The following is a 22285-nucleotide window of genomic DNA, read 5'->3' on the forward strand; positions in this document are numbered from 1 at the left end:
CCTCATTTAAGATTTTCAAAAAATTGGAAGATAGAATATTAGATTTTGTCATATTTTTCTAATAATAAATCAGAGAAGCCAGTGATTGATTAAATAAATAAATGTAAGTATATTTTTATTTTTCTCTCAGTAAAATAGTGTTATTTAATCAATGGCATACCATATATATATATAATCATATAATCTAGGAATAAGAGAAAGCCCTGTGTCTATCTTGCATTTAACAATTTGCTTCATCAACTCATATGATAAGAAGGAACCTGCAACTGGAGGTGCATTTGTCATTTTTTCTCATCTAAATGTACACAAAAATTAGTAAAGGTTTTGAAATTATCACCATAATCATAATACCTACTGTATATTGAGTGTCCACAGTGTATTTGTCATTGTGTTTGAACTTTCATATCCATCTTATTGACCTGACCCTACTTACATATTGCAGTGATGGTTGATACTGAGTGTCAACTTGATTGGATTGAAGGATACAAAGTATTGATACTGAGTGTGTCTGTGAGGTTGTTGCCAAGGGAGATTAACATTTGAGTCAGTGGGCTAGGAAAGGAGGTCCCACCCTTGATCTAGGTAGGCACAATCTAATCAGCTGCCAGCATGGCTAGAATATAAGCAGGCAGAAAAATGTGAAAAGAGAGACTGGCATAGCCTTCCAGCCTACATCTTTCTCTTGTACTGGATGCTTCTTGCTCTACAACATTGGACTCCAGGTTCTTCAGTTTTGGAACTCGGACTGGCTCTTCTTGCTCCTCAGCCTGCAGACTGCCTATTGTGGGACCTCACAATCATGTGAGTTAATAATAAACTCATACACACACACACACACCCCCCCATATATATATTCCATTAGTACTGTCCCTATAGAGAACCCCGACTAATGAATTCTGGGGATACATATTTGTTATCTTTTTAGAATAATGTTAATTATATAAAATCATGGAATTTAGAAGTAAATAATGTCTTGAATCCTCTTAATTCAAATTTTATATTTCATTGATGATGAAACTGAGGGCCACAGAGATGATATATCTTTTCAGAGTAAAATGGCTAGAAAATGATAGATCGTAGATATAATTCATTTCTTCTGATGCCTAAGTCTGTTTCTTTCTTCAATATACTTTTATTATTTATATTGAAATTCCAGAAACTATCATGTGCATCTGTACTATTGTGCCTTCATATCTGTGTGAGCAAGAGTCAGTGTTCTTATTCCTTTGTAAGAAGCTTTATGGTGCACACTAGGGACCAGATATTCTCAGAGACGCCTGGGGATGACACATGCAGAGGCAAAGCTGACACCAAGAACTGCTTGTTGCTTTAAGTCAACTCTAATGTGATTTCATGGAGCCAATAGCCAATAGCCAATGTAGTCCTTCCAGATCTTTCAGTCAGGGAGTAGTTTTAGGCAAACTCAAAATAGTTTGACAATTGGAGCTTCTTCAAGTTGGCTCCTAAAGTCCTTTTTGATATGATCCCTGAAAGCTTTGGTAACTTTCTTGTCTTCTGGCATAGGATTTCCTGGCATAACTTGGACACTTTGTGCCCCAAACCTAGAATTAGTCCTTTTTTCAAGCAGCACTATTTTTATTTTCAAGTAGGAAAGAATATTTAGAGAGCACAACCTTGTGCTCACGGCATAGTCATTGTTCCTAGGTGTTTCAGTGGAAAGAGACTGTATGTATGTGTGCGTGTGCATTAAATTTGTCATCATCCAAGAGGAGGTTGTCTTATTAGGCTCTAATATATGTTCAGCTCACAAGACTATTATAGGTCACATTTGACATCACATTTACGTAGAAGGACAAAGAAAGAGGAAACACAGCTTGCCAGAAGGTCAGCATCAAGCATTCGTTTTCAGTGGAAGTAGTTCCTGTACACCTGCCTACATAGATTCCAGGAGCTATCTCCACCACTCCCCAAGAAGCTCAGGCTCAAGGGAATAAGGCTTACTTCTGGCAAGTGAGGGATCTGATCTATCTTAGACGCTACATGTCTCAAAGGATTTAAAAATATCTTAACTCCATAGACATAGCTTCCAGGGTCTAACCCATCAAGGGCAAAGTCACCACCACATCCAGGGAAGCCCAAAATTAGGGCTTTACATTAGATATTTATGATTCATACATAGAATCCTTAGACCAACTGTTATTTACCTATCAGGGATCCTGTTTACCACAGGGAGTGTTGCTAATTAACACAGTTGACAGATCACCTTAATTAGCGTTGCTAATTAGTGAATAGAGGTAGAATTTTAAGATAAAATACACCATAACTTATTCATATTAGTACTTTCACTGAGGACTACAGAGACTTTATTTAACCTCAGAAATTTATATCGGTAGTTCCCACACCAAAAAAAATCCTACTTCTCGATTACGCTAGTATAATAACTCATTTGCTTTATCCCTCAATACACATGGAGCAGCATCGGGTTAGGAATATCAACACTACCAACAAAATAATGAGTGCAACGAGTTCAAGATTTTTTCCTTTAATTCTTTTTATCCTAAGGGCATATCCAAGTAAGGATGAATGACAAAATTACCATATCTTAAACTCTTAAACTGATTCAGCATAGTTTCTCCTTGTGTTGGTTTACCAATAATTTATGACATTAGTTTATTTATTTAACTTCATTGTCGATTATCAGTATTTAGGGACTAGTTCTTATTTAATTATTTTATATATTTATGTAAAATATATACAAGTACCTGAAGTAAAACCTATGAAAGACAGGGTTTCTTTTTTTTTTTTCCTTTTTTTTTTTTAGATGGAACCTCTCTCACCCAAGCTGGAGTGCAGTGGTGTGATCTTGGCTCACTGCAACCTCCACCTCCCAGATTCAAGCGATTCTCTTGCCTCAGCCTCCTGAGTAGCTGGGATTACAGGTGTCCACCACCATGCCTGGCTAATTTTTGTATTTTTAGTAGAGACGGGGTTTCCCCACGTTGGCCAGGCTGACCTTAGGTGATCCATTCGCCTCAGCCTCCCAGAGTGATGGGATTACAGGCATGAGCCACCTCGCCCAGCGGAGGGGGTTCATTTCTATCTCTGTTTCCCAATCCTGGTTCTTTCTTCCTCCTACAGGTAACAGTGATTTTTATATTAACTTTTTGGTTTAATCTTTTATTAATAAATAAGAAAATATATGTATTCACATTCTTCCCTTTTTTTCAGATAGACAGCTGATGGTATATACAGTAAATCCTCACTTTACATCGTCAATAGGTTCTTGAAAACTGACTTTAAGCAAAAATAACATTTAGCAAAACCAATTTTACCATAAGCTAATTGATATTAAAAAGAGTTAAGTTCCTATGGCATATTTCTTGTCACAAAAACATCATCAAACTTTTAGATAAAAATCCCACATATATCTAATATTAAACATGCAAATAAATGTAAGCTAGATATACATTTAAGAAAGAATAATAAAAACAAGTAAGACAATTATTTCCTTACTTGTTCAAGTTCAGCGTTGCAGGTGGCTGAAGCCTATTCCAGAAGGTCAGGACACAAGGTGGAACCCACCCTGGACAGGATGCCATCCCATTGCTGAGCACCCTCCCACACACCCACCCTCACACTGGAACAATGTAGACAAACCAATTCACCTGACATGCACAACTTTAGGATGTGGGCAGAAAATGGACTACCAGGATAAAACACAGGCAGACATGGGGAGAATATGCAAACTCCATATAAACTGTGGCTCCTGCTAAGAATAGATTTTTTTCCTGATCAGCCTTATAACAACCTTATAACGAAACGACATTAAGCAAACTGACATTCAAGGACCTCCTGTACACTTTTATATAGCTTGCTTTCGTCACTTAATATCTCCTAGTCTACTCATTCAATAAGAATATGTAGAGATTCCTCATTATTGTTTTCTTTAACAATAGATTTATTGGCTGGCGGTTCCAAGATGGCCGAATAGGAACAGCTCCAGTCTACAGCTCCCAGCGTGAGTGACGCAGAAGATGGGTGATTTCTGCATTTCCAATTGAGGTACCAGGTTCATCTCACTGGGGCTTGTCGGACAGTGGGAGCAGGACAGTGGGTGCAGTGCACTAAGTGTGAGCCAAAGCAGGGTGAGGCTTCTCCTCACCCGGGAAGCGCAAGGGGTCAGAGAATTCCCTTTCCTAGCCAAGCAAAGCGGTGACAGACGGCACCTGGAAAATCGGGTCACTCCCACCCTAATACTGTACAATTTCCAATGGTCTTAGCAAATGGCACACCAGGAGATAATATCCCGCACCTGGTTCGGAGGGTCCCATGCCCATGGAGCCTCGCTCATTGCTAGCACAGCAGTTTGAGATCCAACTGCAAGGCGGCAGCGAGGCTAGGGGAAGGGCGCCTGCCATTGCTGAGGCTTGAGTAGGTAAACAAAGTGGCCAGGAAGCTCGGAATGTGTGGAGCCCACCACAGCTCAAGGAGGCCTGCCCGCCTCTGTAGACTCCACCTCTGGGGGGCAGGGCATAATCAAACAAATGGCAGCAGAAACCTCTGCAGACTTAAATGTCCCTGTCTGACAGCTTTGAAGAGAGTAGTGGTTCTCCTAGCATGCAGCCTGAGATCTGAGAACGGACAGACTGCCTCCTCAAGTGCGTTCCTGACCCCTGAGTAGCCTAACTGGGAGGCACCCTCCAGTAGGGGCAGACTGACACCTCACACGGCCGGGTACCCCTCTGAGATGAAACTTCCAGAGGAATGATCAGACAGCAACATTTGCTGTTCAGCAGTATTCGCTGTTCTCCGCTGCTGATACCCAGGCAAACAGCCTCTGGAGTGGACCTCCAGCAAACTCCAACAGACCTGCAGCTGAGGTTGCTGACTGTTAGAAGGGAAACTAACAAACAGAAAGGACATCCACACCAAAACCCCATCTGTACGTCACCATCATCAAAGACCAAAGGTAGATAAAACCACAAAGATGGGGAAAAAACAGAGCAGAAAAACTGAAAATTCTAAAAATCAGAGCACCTCTCCTCCTCCAAAGGAATGCAGCTCCTCACCAGCAACAGAACAAAGCTGCACGGAGAATGACTTTGACGAGTTGAGAGAAGAAGGCTTCAGATGATCAAACTTCTCTGATCTAAAGGATGAAGTTCGAACCCATGGCAAAGAAGTTAAAAACCTTGAAACAAGATTAGACAAATGGATAACTAGAATAACCAATGTAGAGAAGGCCTTAAATGACCTGATGGAGTGGAAAACCATGGCACGAGAACTACGTGACGAATGCATAAGCTTCAGTAGCTGATTCGATCAGCTGGAAGAAAGGGTATCAGTGATTGAAGATCAAATGAAAGAAATGAAGCGAGAAGAGAAGTATAGAGAAAAAAGAATAAAAAGAAATGAACAAAGCCTCCAAATATGGGACTATGTTAAAAGACCAAATCTACATCTGATTGGTGTACCTGAAAGTGATGGGGAGAATGGAACCAAGTTGGAAAACACTGTGCAGGATATTATCCAGGAGAATGTCCCCAACCTAGCAAGGCAGGCCAACATTCAAATTCAGGAAATACAGAGAATGCCACAAAGATTCTCCTCGAGAAGAGCAACTCCAAGACACATAATTGTCAGATTCACCAAAGTTGAAATGAAGGAAAAAATGTTAAGGGAAGCCAGAGAGAAAGGTCAGGTTACCCACAAAGGGAAGCCCATCTGACTAACGGCTGATTTCTCGGCAGAAACTCTACATGCCAGAAGAGAGGGGCGGCCAATATTCAACATTCTTAAAGAGTTCATGTCCTTTGTAGGGACATGGATGAAATTGGAAATCATCATTCTCAGTAAACTATCGCAAGAACAAAAAACCAAACACCGCATATTCTCACTCATAGGTGGGAATTGAACAATGAGAACACATGGACACAGGAAGGGGAACATCACACTCTGGGGACTGTTGTGGGGTGGGGGGAGGGGGGAGGGATAGCATTAGGAGATATACCTAATGCTAAATGATGAGTTAATGGGTGCAGCACACCAGCATGGCACATGTATACATATGTAACTAACCTGCACATTGTGCACATGTACCCTACAACTTAAAGTATAATAATAATAATAATAATAATAAAAAGAATTTTCAACCAGAATTTCATATCCAGCCAAAGTAAGCTTCATAAGTGAAGGAGAAATAAAATACTTTACAGACAAGCAAATGCTGAGACATTTTGTCACCACCAGGCCTGCCCTACAAGAGCTCCTGAAGGAAGCAGTACACATGGAAAGGAACAACCAGTACCAGCCACTGCAAAAACATGCCAAATTGTAAAGACCACTGATGCTAGGAAGAAATTGTATCAACTAACAAGCAAAATAACCAGCTAACATCATAATGACAGGATCAAATTCACACATAACTATATTAACCTTCAATTTAAATGGGCTAAATGCTCCAATTAAAAGACACAGACTGGCAAATTGGATAAAGAGTCAAGACCCATCAGTGTGCTGTATTCAGGAAACCCATCCTGTGTGCAGAGACACACATAGGCTCAAAATAAAGGGATGAAGGAAGATCTACCAAGCAAATGAAAAACAAAACAAGACAAGGGTTGCAATCCTAGTCTCTGATAAAACAGACTTTAAACCAACAAAGATCAAAAGAGACAAAGGCCATTACATAATGGTAAAGGGATCAATTCAACAAGAAGAGCTAACTATCCTAAACATATATGCACCCATTACAGGAGCACCCAGATTCATAAAGCATGTCCTTAGAGACCTACAAAGAGACTTAGACTCTCACACAATAATAATGGGAGACTTTAACACCCCACTGTCAACATTAGACAGATCCACGAGACAGAAAGTTAACAAGGATATCCAGGAATTGAATTCAGCTCTGCACCAAACGGACCTAATAGACATCTACAGAACTCTCCACCCCAAATCAACAGAATATACATTCTTGTCAGCACCACATCGCACTTATTCCGAAATTGACCTCATAGTTGGAAGTAAGGCACTCCTTAGCAAATGTAAAAGAACAGAAATTATAACAAACTGTCTCTCAGACCACAGTGCAATCAAAATAGAACTCAGGATTAAGAAACTCACTCAAAACCGCTCAACCAGATGGAAACTGAACAAACTGCTCCTGAATGACTACTGGGTACATAACGAAATGAAGGCAGAAATAAAGATATTCTTTGAAACCAACGAGAACAAAGACACAACATACCAGAATCCCTGGGACACATTTAAAGCAGTGTGTAGAGGGAAATTTATAGCACTAAATGCCCACAAGAGAAAGCAGGAAAGATCTAAAATTGACACCCTAACATCACAATTAAAACAACTAGAGAAGAGCAAACACATTCAAAAGCTAGCAGAAGGCAAGAAATAACTAAGATCAGAGCAGAACTGAAGGAGATAGAGACACAAAAAACCCTTCAAAAAACTCAATGAATCCAGGAGCTGGTTTTTTGAAAAGATCAACAAAATTGATAGACCAATGGCAAGACTCATAAAGAAGAAAAGAGAGAAGAATCAAACAGATGCAATAAAAAATGATAAAGGGGAGATCACCATCAATCCCACAGAAATACAAACTACCATCAGAGAATACTATAAATACATCTACGCAAATAAACTAGAAAATCTAGAAGAAATGGATAAATTCCTCGACACATACACCCTCCCAAGACTAAACCAGGAAGTAGTTGAATCTCTTAATACACCAATAACAGGCCCTGAAATTGAGGCAATAATTAATAGCTTACCAACCAAAAAAAGTCCAGGACCAGACGGATTCACAGCCAAATTCTACCAGAGGTACAAGGAGGAGCTGGTACCATTCCTTCTGAAATTTTCCAATCAATAGAAAAAGAAGGAATCCTCCCTTACTCATTTTATGAGGCCAGCATCATCCTGATACCAAAGCCTGGCAGAGACACAACCAAAAAAGAGAATTTTAGACCAATATCCTTGATGAACATTGATGCAAAAATCCTCAATAAAATACTGGCAAACCAAATCCAGCAGCACATCAAAAAGCTTATCCACCATGATCAAGTGGGCTTCATCCCTGGGATGCAAGGCTGGTTCAATATACACAAATCAATAAATGTAATCCAGCATATACACAGAACCAAAGACAAAAACCACATGATTATCTCAATAGATGCAGAAAAGGCCTTTGACAAAATTCAACAGCCCTTCATGCTAAAAACTCTCAATAAATTAGGTATTGATAGGACTTATCTTAAAATAATAAGAGCTATCTATGACAAACCCACAGCCAATATCATACTTAATGGGCAAAAACTGGAAGCATTCCCTTTGAAAACTTGCACAAGACAGGGACTCCCTCTCTCACCACTCCTATTCAACATAGTGTTGGAAGTTCTGGCCAGGGCAATCAGGCAGGAGAAGGAAATAAAGGGTATTCAATTAGGAAAAGAGGAAGTCAAATTGTCCCTGTTTGCAGATGACATGATTGTGTATCTAGGAAACCCCATCATCTCAGCCCAAAATCTCTTTAAGCTGATAAGCAATTTCAGCAAATTCTCAGGATACAAAATCAATGTGCAAAAATCACAAGCATTCTTATACACCAATAACAGACAAACAGAGAGCCAAATCATGAGTGAACTCCCATTCACAATTGCTTCAAAGAGAATAAAATACCTAGGAATCCAACTTACAAGGGACACGAAGGACTTCAAGGAGAACTACAAACCACTGCTCAACGAAATAAAAGAGGATACAAACAAATGGAAGAACATTCCATGCTCATGGATAGGAGGAATCAATATTGTGAAAATGGCCATACTGCCCAAGGTAATTTATAGATTCAATGCCATCCCCATCAAGCTACCAATGACTTTCTTCACAGAATTGGAAAAAACTACTTTAAAGTTCATATGGAACCAAAAAAGAGCCTGCATTACCAAGTCAATCCTAAGCCAAAAGAACAAAGCTGGAAGCATCATGCTACCTGACTTCAAACTATACTACAAGGCTACAGTAACCAAAACAGCATGGTACTCATTCCAAAACAGAGATATAGATCAATGGAACAGAACAGAGCCTGCAGAAATAATACTGCACATCTACAACCATCTGATCTTTGACAAACCTGACAAAAACAAGCAATGGGGAAAGGATTCCCTATTTAATAAATGGTGCTGGGAAAACTGGCTAGCCATCTGGAGAAAGCTGAAACTGGATCCCTTCCTTACACCTTATACAAAAATTAATTCAAGATGAATTAAAGATTTACATGTTAGACCTAAAACCATAAAAACCCTAGAAGGAAACCTTGGCATTACCATTCAGGACATAGGCATGGGCAAGGACTTCATGTCTAAAACACCAGAAGCAATGGCAACAAAAGCCAAAATTGACAAATGGGATCTAATTAAACTAAAGAGCTTCTGCACAGCAAAAGAAACTACCATCAGAGTGAACAGGCAACCTACAGAATGGGAGAAAATTTTTGCAACCTACTCATCTGACAAAGGGCTAATATCCAGAATCTACAAAGAACTCAAACAAATTTACAAGAAAAAAACAATCCCATCAACAAGTGGGCAAAGGATATGAACAGACACTTCTCAAAAGAAGACGTTTATGCAGCCAAAAGACACATGAAAAAATGCTCATCATCACTGGCCATCAGAGAAATGCAAATCAAAACCACAATGAGATACCATCTCACACCAGTTAGAATGGTGATCATTAAAAAGTCAGGAAACAACAGGTGCTGGACAGGATGTGGAGAAATAGGAACACTTTTACACTGTTGGTGGGACTGTAAACTAGTTCAACCATTGTGGAAGACAGTGTGGCGATTCCTCAGGGATCTAGAACTAGAAACACCATTTGACCCAGCAATCCCATTACTGGGTATATACCCAAAGGATTATAAATCATGCTGCTATAAAGACACATGCACACGTATGTTTATCACGGCACTTTTCATACTTGGAGACAGGAAGAGGAACATCACACACTGGGGCCTGTTGTGGGGTTGGGGTAGGGGGGAGGGATAGCATTAGGAGATATACCTAATGTAAATGATGAGTTAATGGGTGCAGCACACCAACATGGCACATGTATACATATGTAACAAACCTGCACGTTGTGCACATGTACCCTAGAACTTGAAGTATAATAAAAAATATATATATAAAACAATAGAATTATTGAGATATAATTCACATCACATAATATTCATTCTTTTTAAAGTGTACACTTTAGTGTCTTTTAGTATAGTAACAGAGTATTGCAACTATCATGACTATCTAATTTAAGAATATTTTCATTACCTACAAAAGAAATTCCATATTCATTAACAGACACACTTTGTTTCTCCATTCCCCTATTCCCTGGCAACCACTAATCTACTTTCTGTCTCTATGAATTTGCCTATTGTGAGTATTTAATATAAATTAATGATGTGTTATGACTGGTTTCTTTCATGTAGCATAATCTTTTCAAAGTTCACCCATATTGTAGCATGTATCAGTACCCCTTCTCTTTATATTTCCAAATAACATTTCATTGTATAGCTATATCATATTTTGTTTTTCCATTCATCATTTGATGGTGATTTATGTTTTTATTTTTAGCTTTTCTGAATAATGCCACTATAAATAGTCATGTACAAGTTTATATGTGGATATATGTTTTCAATACTCTGGAAATACACTAGGAGTAGAATTGCTGAATGATAAGTATCTCTATGTTTAACATATTGAGGAACCACTAAATTTTTCCAAAGTGGCTGCACCACTTTACAATATATAGGGTTTGAATTTAACCACAGTCATCACACTTTTTATATTATTTATCATTTTGTACATCATTCCTAGTGAGTGTAAAGCAGCACCTCAATGCGGTTTGACTTATGTTCAACTAATGATTAATGATGTTGAGCCCTTTTTCATGTGACTTTTGTATGTGTTTGGGAAATATCAACTCAAATCTTGTTTTGTCATTTGTAAATTGGGTTATTTGTCTTTTTATTGTTAACTTGTATGATGTCTTCATATATCCTGAATATATGTACGTTATTAGATATTTTATTTTGATAATATTGTCTTCAATTCTGTGAATTCTCTTTGCACTTTCTTAATAGTTTTACAACTTTAGATCCATTTAGCTCTCTGATCCATTTGGAGTTTTTTTTTTTTTTTTTTTTTAATATTGTGTGGATCAGGATTCCAACATCCTTCTATTGCATGTGGATATCCAATTGTCTCAACACCATTTGTTGAAAAGGCTCTTCTTTAAAAAGAGTTTACTTAGTTTAAGAGGGCTATTTAAGGGATATCCTGAAGTCTTTGGTGGAAACAGAACTAAGTCCATTATTGATTACAAACTGACCTTACAAGTATACTTATTCCTGATTCTCAATATTAAAGGATACCCATAATTTGAGGTTAAATAAGATAATAGGTATGAAAGTAGGCTTTGCTAAAATACCTATTGAATACAATGTTACAAAATAAGGCAACTGATACAAATTTGCTTTAGTTATGACTGATTCTGAAAACTTTTTACTGCATACTGTTTCAGAAATTGCAGCGGGAGCTTTATATACAAGCACACTGTGTTTTTTCTGAAACACCTTGATGAGAGGAATGTATATTGCACATAAGATTTTAGCATAAAAATATAAAATAAACATGATATTCATTTACCATCTGGTATGTTGTAAATATATTGTTGTTTACCCTTTTCAGAAGCACTAAATGAACTTTATAATTGCTTCATTATCTGCAATATGTGATACCTCCAAAGCTGTTCTGGTGATGATTACACATGGCTTCTTTAACAAAACACAAAGCAAAATGCAAAGATAGGTGAAGTCATCTGAAGAACCTATGTGTGTTTGTACATAAAGAAAGATGCATCCTGAAATAATGCTGTTCTGAGTTTGCAGTGCAGCTTTAAGCAATCTAGCTAATGTCATCTGCTTCAAACCAAGTACATCACTGAGGCTACAAAGCAAACTTTGCTAAAATTCAAATCAGCAACAGAGCAGAGTTTAGCAATAAAAGTTCATTGGGATGTGTCTCTAATGTAATCTTCCTCTATCTGATAGCTTTAATCCCATTCTCCTTTCTTTTAGAATGGCTATAAGTACATGATAAAATGCAGGCCATTGGAGAGACAGCCACTTTTGTAGTATATTCTCTTTGCTTTATGATAGTCAATATCCAAATATATAATTTCTGCAATCTCTTATGTTTTATAAATAGCATATTAACCTTCTAATGGACCCCAATCCTATTTTGGCATTTGGATCACATATATTCTCATTAAAAACTTTTCGATGGACCCCTAATTCAGTTGTTCCTCATTTTATCAGGCCTCTTCTCAGTAAACATTTAACAAGGAGGCACATGCTATGAAATGTGCACAGGAATCTTGAGTGACCTCATGATGAGAACTTCTTCCATATTGACTATTACATGGAGCTACTAAATAGATAGGTGGAAATTTATGGGCATTCACCTATGTATGAGTTCATTGTTTGTGCAATAAAATTTGCTTGGACCCATTAGGGACCTTAGGATGAAGGCATTTAGCTTTGATTTAGTTTTCTCCTTTATCCTTTACTTCTTCCATTATGTTATATTAGAATTTCCTCCTTTATTATGGTTGTGTTTTTTGTTTGTTTGTTTTTTCTTTTTACAATCCCCTGCTAGCATTCTTGGTTTAGGACCTCATCACATCATGCTTCTTTCCCAAATTAGCATCCTAGTAGGCATTCATCGTTCCAGTTTCTGTACTGAAGAGCAGGAAAAAATCAAGTATCATGCCTTTAGAGAGTTTCTATTTTAAAGGACAGTACAAGAAGGCACTTAAAGGAGAGAAATTAAATGAGCAAGAGAGAGTGAACAAAATATCTTCCAAAGAAAGCTATATGTATATATAAATTTTGTATACTACATAAAGTTAGCAAATCGAAAGTGTTAAGCTCAATTAATTCTTGTAGAGTAGTCACAATCCAATTTCCAGCACCTTGATGAAGACATAATTGCTAGTGTGACTCTTGAAACATGTCAAACTCTAATATTTATGCAGAATGCATTGTTCAGTGTCTGGCTCTTTTTGCTTGGCCATATGTTTGTGAGATTCATCCATATTACTCTGTGGATTTGTAGTTCATTTATTTTAATTAATTCCTGAGTTCTATCTTTTTGAAATTTTATTTTTAAAAAGATTTCATTAATATTATTTTAATTGAAAAATCATAACTTGTATATGTTCATGAGGTAAAATGTGATGTTTTAATATATGTATACAATATGGAATGATTAAATTAAGCTAAATAACATAACTATCACCTCACTTGTCCATCATGATTTGTGTTGAGACATTCAAACTTTTCCTTTCTGGCAGTTTTAAAATATACATTATTATTAAGTATGGTCATGAAAATATTTTATTGGACAAATGTACCACATCTTCTATATCCATGCTACTGTCTTTGAACTTTTAAAAAAGTTTTTAGGTATTAGGAATTAGTCCTACTACGAATGAATACTCATTTTTTTTGAAGGAAGTAAAATCATATATAACATATATACCCATTTCTACAGATAATGTATTTACTTGTAGTGCAATATTTAGGTCATGAGGTATATTTGATTTTAGAAATATGTCAAACAATTTTCCAAAGTGGTTGTATGAAAAGCACATTGTAGCTCAAACTTCTTCAATGTCATAGACAGCATTAGCTCTTTTTTACTTTTTTATTTTAGCCATTCTGTTGGATGTGTATTGGTATCTATCATCTTAGTTTGTTCTATGTTGTTATAAAGAAATATCTGAGGGTGGCTAATTTTTTTTTATATATAAAAGGTTTACTTGGTTCACAGTTCTGATGGCAGGAAAAGTTCAAGTCACAGGATTGCACCTGCGTTTGTTGGGGGCCTCAGACTTCTTCCATTCATGATGGAAGGTAAAAGGGAGCCAGAGTGTTTAGAGATTACATTGCAAAAGAGGAAGCAAGATGGAGCGTGGGTGGTACCAGGATCTTTTAACAACCAGCTCTCCTGGGAACTAATAGAACAAGAACTGACTCACACCCTAGGAAGAGCATTAGTCTATTCATGAGATGTCTGCCCCCGTGGCCCAAACATTTCCGATTAGGTCCCTTCTCCAACACTGGGGATAACATCTTATCAAGAGGTTTGGAGGAGACAAATTCTCTAACCATAGAGGTATCTCAGCGTGACTTTAATTTTTACTTTCCTTATGAATAACGTGTTTGATTATTTTCTCTTGTCTATTAACTTAGACATTCACTTGAATGAACTCTGTCTATCCTAGTACCTAGCCTTTTTCCCCTCTATTGAAGCATTGAGGTTTTTCTTGTTGATTTGTAGGAAGTTTAGACATTATGAATGTAAGTTTTTTGCAGGATATATATTGCAATTATCTCTCACTGTGTGGCTTGTTGTCTCACTCCATTAGCAGTATTCATTTGAGAAACAGTAGTTCTTATTTTAATACAATCTGATTTGTCTTTCATTCTTTGTTTAGCACATTTTGCACTTCACTTACAAAATAATTTCCTACTCCAAGGATATTAAAATACTTTATTTTTTTCTAAAAACTGAATTAGTTTACCTCCATATTTATTTCTAAAGTCAATATGGATTTGATTTGTATGGTACATGGTGGGGCTAATAATTATTTTTAGAATATGCCTAACCATATGAAAATATTACTTTTTCTCCTCTATATAGAAGCATAGACTTGTCATAAATTAAATGTATTATATATAGACATTTAATTTTTTAAATGTATTATATATATTAAATACATCTGTGAATTTATATGTGTGTGTGTGTGTGTGTGAATGTGTGTGTGGATCTGTGTGTAGAATCTATTCAGTTCAATCTACTTGCATGATGGTGGTCTGAGGGTTGATCTCTTTAATGAAGTAAGGACTGTGCTGAGTTAAGGTTTGGTTGTAGTTTGGTTAGGCTTTGTCCACCTCTGCTCATTCCTGCTCCTTTGGTTTAGTCTTCCATGTTTTCCAGCTCAGAACCTGTGTATTCACCATGTTTCCCCCTAATCCTGAACTCTCATTTTTGTTTCTTCAGTGCAGTAAGACTGCAGAAAACACTCTGCCCTTCAGTGGCTTTTCTTCTTGGCTTTGTGTCCCATGTACTTTTAAGATCCAGAACAAAGACTTGAGGAAAAAAACCGGCAATGTGTATCAGGCCCAGTTCTCTGTCCTCCCTTTTCTACCCCTCAAGGCACCAAATTTACTTCTTCAAACTTATGAGCCAATTTAGGTTGGTGTCTTTTCTGGCCCCCACCAGTAGGTTTCTTCCAGGCAAAATCTGAATACTCAGCCTCTTTTTCTATATCCCAAATTCCTAAATTCCCCAAGTAGCTGTAGACCTTAGCCAAGCTCTCTGATGTCATTTCTCTGTATACATTTTGTGCTTGGGTAGTACAGATTGCTTCTACTCTCTGATATCTATAAATAATTTTTTCCACAAAATCAGCTTTTGTAGTTGCTCCTTGTGGAATTATTTACCTCATCCAAATGACTATATAATACTTGAAATATAAATTTAAAAAATATTCAAATTTTAAATTGCAAGAATAAAAATAAAGTACCTAAAATAAATCAATTAATAAATAGTCTATAATAAAATAACTTCAAAACTTTACTCAAAGTTATGAAGCAGTATGTAAAATTTATAAATATAAATACATTATATTTGGAAAAGGGTATTAAGTCAATCTTTAAAATCACTGTAAGTTATCAATTAAACTGTTTTTAATTTATTATTTATTTATTATTTATTTTTAGACATGGTCTCACTCTGTTACCCAGGCTGGAGTGCAGTGGCACGATCTCCGCTCACTGCAAATTCTACCTCCTGAGTTCAAGTGATTATCATGTCTCGGCCACAGGAGTAGCTGCGATTAAAGACATGTGCCACTATGTTGGTTAAATTCGTTGTTGCAGTTATTTTAGTGTGTGATCTGCTCACCTCGGCCTCCCAAAATGGTGAAATTACAAGCGTGAGCCACCAGGCTCAGCCCAATTAAACTGATTTTAAATAAGTTTTAATACAATATGTGCAGATTAAATTTGAAAAACAATTTCAAGACTATTGAAAAGTAAATGTGTGAGACTAGCTTAGAAAAATAAGAAAAATAGTAAAGTTAATTAATGTTGAGAGACTGGCCCTATTAGATATTGAAATAAATTAGTTAATACAATAATGTGATGTTAGAGATCATATAAACATAATGGACTTAAATATAAGGTCCTTAACTACACATTAATAATACAGTAATTTGGCTCATTACAAGTTGTATATTTCAGTTAATAAAATAAAGCAAGGATTAAATATTATTCAATATAACAAATATCACCTGGTAGAAAATAATAAATTATGTCTCACGGCAGACACTAAGTTAAATCACAGATATACAAAATATTAAGAAAAATAAATAGCCTTAGCATTCTAGAAGACAATATGCCTCATACATGTTCAATATTGGCATAGCTTAGGATTTTAAAGCAAGATACCAAAACTAGAAACCATAAGGGAAAATATATTTTTGAATAATCAAAATTTAAAAATTTAAAATATAGCATGACAAAATCACATTAAACAATGGGAGGATGTTCCAAAATTAAAAGAAAACCTGAAGAATGAGATGCACATAGAGATTTTTATAAATATCTTACATATTCCTGGTGATATAAAAGATGTAACAATGCCTCAGTATTTCAATTTGGCTGGACTTGAGGCCCTGTATAAGCAGGAAGTGAAGGCTATGAGAAATTTTATTAAAAATATATCAGTATACACACACAACACACAAACCTACAGGGCCCCTTAGCAAAGGATTAAATAATTATAGGTTCAAATTATTTAAAGAAATTTTTGTCCAACCATCAAGTTACCACTAAAAGAAAAAGGAGAAATTTTAGAACCTACAAATGATATCACTTTCAATAATGAGTGAAACAATAGGCAGAATATCAATGGATAAACAGAAGACTTGCACATGGTAAAACAACCACATGAAACAGATTCTAAAGAACACTCCAGCAAAGACACATAAAACAGTCCCTTTGATAGATGATATATTACATTATAAAATGAAGCCTCAATAAATGTAAAGGTATTTAAATATTAAAAATTTGTTCTGCAAACAGAATGAAATTAATTAAAATCAATAGCATAATGAAATTCAAGATATTTAATATATGTCAAATAAGACAACAGACATCTAAATAATCAGTAGGTCAAGGGAGAAATCATAATATCAATTAGAAAATAGTTTAAAATAAACAAAGAAACAAAACCAAAGAGTACATACAATATATGACACGTAGAAAAAGCAGTACTTAGAGGAAAATATATAGCTAAAAATGCCTACATTTCAATGAAAAGAAAAATCAAATCAATTACCCAAATTTCTACCTTAAGTAGACAAAGAGAAGAGAAAAATAAACCTAAAGCAAACTGAATGTAGGAAACAATAAAGTTTAGAGCAAAAATAAATAATAAAATAGATAAGGAAAATTTTAAAACACAAAACCTGTTTCATTGAAAAAAGGCAATTTTGTTTTTTTTTTTCTGAAACAGAGGTTGCTCTTGATGTCCGGGCTAGAGTGCAATGGTGCAATCTTGGTTCACCTCAAGCTCTGCCTCACGGGTTCAAGCGATTCTCCTGCCTCAGCCTCCTGAGTAGCTGGGATTACAGGCATGTGCCACCATGCCCAGCTAATTTTGTATTTTTAGTAGAGATGGGGTTTCTCCATGTTGGTCAGTCTGGTCTCGAACTCCTAACCTCAGGTGATCCACCCGCCTTGGCCTCCCAAAGTGCTGGGATTACAGATGTGAGCCACCACACCCGACCAAAAAAGGTAAATTTTTAACAGGAATGACCAACAATATATTAAAGAATCAAATTATTAAAATTAGGAAAGGAAGAGAGGTTGCCACTACAGATCTTGAATAAATAAATAAACCAATTGGATAGAAATAAGTCAAATTATCCTTGTTTGCAGATGATATGATCTTATATTTGGAAAAAACCTAAAGACTCCACACACAAAAAAAGATTAGAACTTATAAACAAATTCAGTAAAGTTGCAGGATACAAAATCAACATACAAAAATCAGTAGCATTTCTATGTGCCAACAGTGAATGACCTGAAAAAATAAATCAAAAAAAGTAATCTCACTTACGATAGCCACACATAAAATTAAACACCAAGAAATTAATTTAACCAAAGATGTGAAAGAGTGCTGTAGTGAAAACTATAAAATACTGATAAAATAAATTCAAGAGGACACCAAAAAATGCAAAGATACTCCATGTTCATAGATTGGAAGAATCAATATTTTTAAAATGTCCATTCTACCCAAAGCAATCTACAGAGTCATTGTAATTCCTGTCAAAGTACCAATGACATTCTTCACAGAAAGAGAAAAACAATTCTAAAATTTATATGTAATTACAGAAGATCCAGAATAGTCAAAGGTATCCTGAGTAAAAAGAACAAAACTGGAAGAATCACATTATCTGACTTCAAAGATACTACAGAGCTATAGTAACCAAAACAGGATGTTACTGGCATAAAAACAGACACGTAGGCCAATGGAACAGAATAGAGAACATGGAAGAAAATCCACACATCTACCATGAACTCATTTGCAACAACGGTGCCAAGAACATACACTGGGGAAAGACAGTCTCTTTAATAAATGGTGCTTGAAAAACTGGATATCCGTATGCAGAAGAATAAAACTAGACCTCTATTTCTTGCCATACATAATAATCCAATAGAAAAGGATTAAAATCTTTAATCTAAGACCTGAAACTGTGAAACTACTACAAGAAAACATTGGGGCAAATCTGCAGGAGATTGTTCTGGGGGCAAAAATGTCTTGAGCAATACCCGACAAGCACAGGCAACCAAAGCACACCTGGACAAATAGGACCATCTCAAGTTAAAAAGCTTCTGCACAGCAAAGGAAACAATCAACGAAGTTAAGAGACAACACACAGAATGGGAGAAAATAATCAGAATATATAAGGAGCTCAAACAACCCTATGGGAAAAAATGTAATAATCTGATCAACAGATGGGCAAAAGATTTGAATAGACATTTCTCAAAAGAAGACACACAAATGGTAAACAGACATATAGAAAGGTTCTCAACATCATTAATTATCAGATAAATGCAGGAAAAAACTACAATGAGATATTATTTCACCCCAGTTAAAATGGCTCATATCCAAAAGACAGGCTATAACAAATGCTGGTGAGGATGTGGAAGAAAGGGAATCCTTGCACTCTGTTGGGGGGAATGTAAATTAGTACAACCATTATGGAGAACAATTTGGATGCTCCTCAGAAAACTAAACATTGAGCTATCACATGATCCAGCAATCCCACAGCTGGATATATGTCCCAAAGAAAGGAAATCAGTATATTGAAGAGATATCGGCACTCCTATGTTTGTTGCAGCACTGTTCACAATAGCTAAGGTTTGAAAGCAATCTAAGTGTCCATCAACAGATGAAAGAATGAAGAGAATGTGGTGCTTATTCACAATGGAGTGCTAGTCAGCCATAAAAAGGAATGATATCCTGTCTTTTGCAACGAGGTGGATGGAACTGGAACTGGAGATCATTTTGTTAAGCGAAATAAGCCAGGCACAGAGAGACAGACATTGGATGTTCTCACTTATTTGAGCAACATAAAAATCGAATCAGGCCAGGCAAGCTGAGGTAAGCAGAGATTGCACAACTGCACCCCAGCCTGGGCCACAGAGCAAGCCTCTGTCACACACAGACAGACACACACACACACACACAGACACACAAAGTAGAAGGATGGTAATCAAAGGCTGGGAAGGGTAGTGGGGGTCTGGGGTAGGGAGAGGTAGGGATGGTTAACGGGTATAAAAATAGGTAGAAAAAGAATACTTACTATTTGATAACACAACAGGGCAATTATAGTCAATAATAACTTAATTGTACATTTTAAAATAACTAAACAAGTCTAATTGGATTGTCTGTAACATAAGGGATAAATGCTTGAGGGGATGGATACCCCATTCTCCATGATGTGATTATTTCACATTGCATACCTGTATCAAAACTTCTCGTGTACCCCATAAATAGGTATTATGTACCCCAAAATGTTAAAAATAAAAAAGTTTACTCTGAATAAAATATATGTTAAGAAATTAGATAATAAACATAAAAAGGACAGAATCTTAGAAAGATACAAACTACTGAAAATGATTCAAGAAGAAATAGTGTATCAGAGGAGACTTATCACAAATACAGAGAATAAATTAGTAATTTAAAATCTCCCCACAGAAAAATCAGTCCAGGCCCCAACAATTTTACTGCTGAATTCTGTATAATTTTAAAAAAATAATTAATGATCCTTCACAAACTTCAGAATATACAATATGATGGAATATTTCCCTGGTCATTTTGTGAGGCCAATGATAACTTGAGACTGATATTAGATAAGGATGTCACAAGAAAAATTAAAAAGCTGTAGACACATGTCTCTTAAAAATATAGACTAAAAATGTCTGATAAAATTACAGAAATCCAAATTCAGCAACATATTAAAGACAATTATGCAAGAAGGTCAAATGACCTGTATTCTAAGAAGGCAAGGTTGTTTTAACATTCAAAACTCAATCCAATATACCATATGCTATGAACTGAATTGTGTCCTCCTCAAAATTCATATTTTGAAGCCTTAATCCTCAATGTGATTGTCTTTGGAGATAGTGCTTTTAAAGGGTAATTAAGGTTAAATGTGGTCATAAGGGTGGGGGGTCCTAATTCAATAGAATTGGTGGTCTTACATGAAGAGGGAGAGAGAGCACTTGCTCTCTCTCTCTTTTCATATACTTATACTGAGAAAAGACCACGTGAAACACAGTGAGAAAATGGCCTTCTAAAACCCCAAAGAGAGCCCTCACCAGACATCCACCTTGCCAGCACCTTGCTCGTGGACTTCCTAGCCTCCAGAACTCTGAGAAAATTAACTGGTGTTGTTTAAGCCACTCTATCTATGGTATTTGTTATGGCAGCCTAAGCTGACTAAGTCAGCATTTAATTAATAGAATAAAGGAGGGAAATCATACTTTCAATACACAGAAAAAGCACTTGACAAATTCTAACATTATTTCATGATTAAAAAAGATATTTTGCACATTAGAAATAGAAATTAAATTCCTTAGACAAAGTAGATTTATGAAAACCCACAGCTAACACATAACTAATTGTGAAATGGTTTCCCCCTAAGATCAGGAAAAAGGTGAAGGTATTTCCCCTCACCACTTCTATTCAACATTGTGCTAGAGATTCTAGCCAGAGCACTGAATCAAGACCAGGAAATAAAGGACATCCAGATTGAAAAAGAAGAAGCAAAATTTTCTCTTTGTAAGACGTCGCTGTCTTGTATAAAGAACACATTAAGACATCTTCTAAAATATTTTAGAAGTAATAAAAACCTCAGTGTGATTGAAGGTTATAAGATCCATACACAAACATCACTAGTTTATGCACCTGGAATTAACAGGTTGAAATGAAATAAAGAAAAACAACTCAATTTACAATTATTATCGAACAGAATAAAATACTTATGAAACAATTGAACAAAAGTTGTGCAAGGCTTTTCCATAGAAAACTCTATGTGGCTGAAAGAAATTAAAGATAGATAAAACAATTTAAAATATCTCTCATGTTAATGGACTGAAAAGCTATATATTCATAAGATGGTAGTATTTCACAAATGATCTACAGGTTTGATAAAATTTCTATAAAAACCACACTTGCCAATCTCGAAAAAGAATATAATTGTAGGACTCAAAACTCTGTTTCAAAACTTACTATAAAAGTATGGTAATAAAATGTGTGATGCTGGAATAACCATAAACTTATAAACCAATAGAATGAAATCAAGATTTCAGAACTCAACTTTAATATTTATGGTCAACTGATTATTAACAAATGTCCCAAATAATTACATAGGGAAAAAGCAGACTTTTAAACACATAATAATACTGAGACACGTAGCTATCTACATGCAAAAGAATAATAATGGATCTCTGCCCCCAAAATATATAAAATGAACTCAAAACAGATCACAGAACTAAATATGATCACAGAACTAAATTTTTAGCAATCTTTGAGGAAAACACAGGAGTAAATCTTTGTAGCTATGAATTAATCAATTGGGTTTAAACAATGGACAGCAAAATCACAATCAA

The sequence above is a fragment of the Pongo pygmaeus genome, chromosome 13 (genome assembly GCF_028885625.2).
Source record: "Pongo pygmaeus isolate AG05252 chromosome 13, NHGRI_mPonPyg2-v2.0_pri, whole genome shotgun sequence".
Lineage (NCBI taxonomy): Eukaryota > Metazoa > Chordata > Mammalia > Primates > Hominidae > Pongo > Pongo pygmaeus.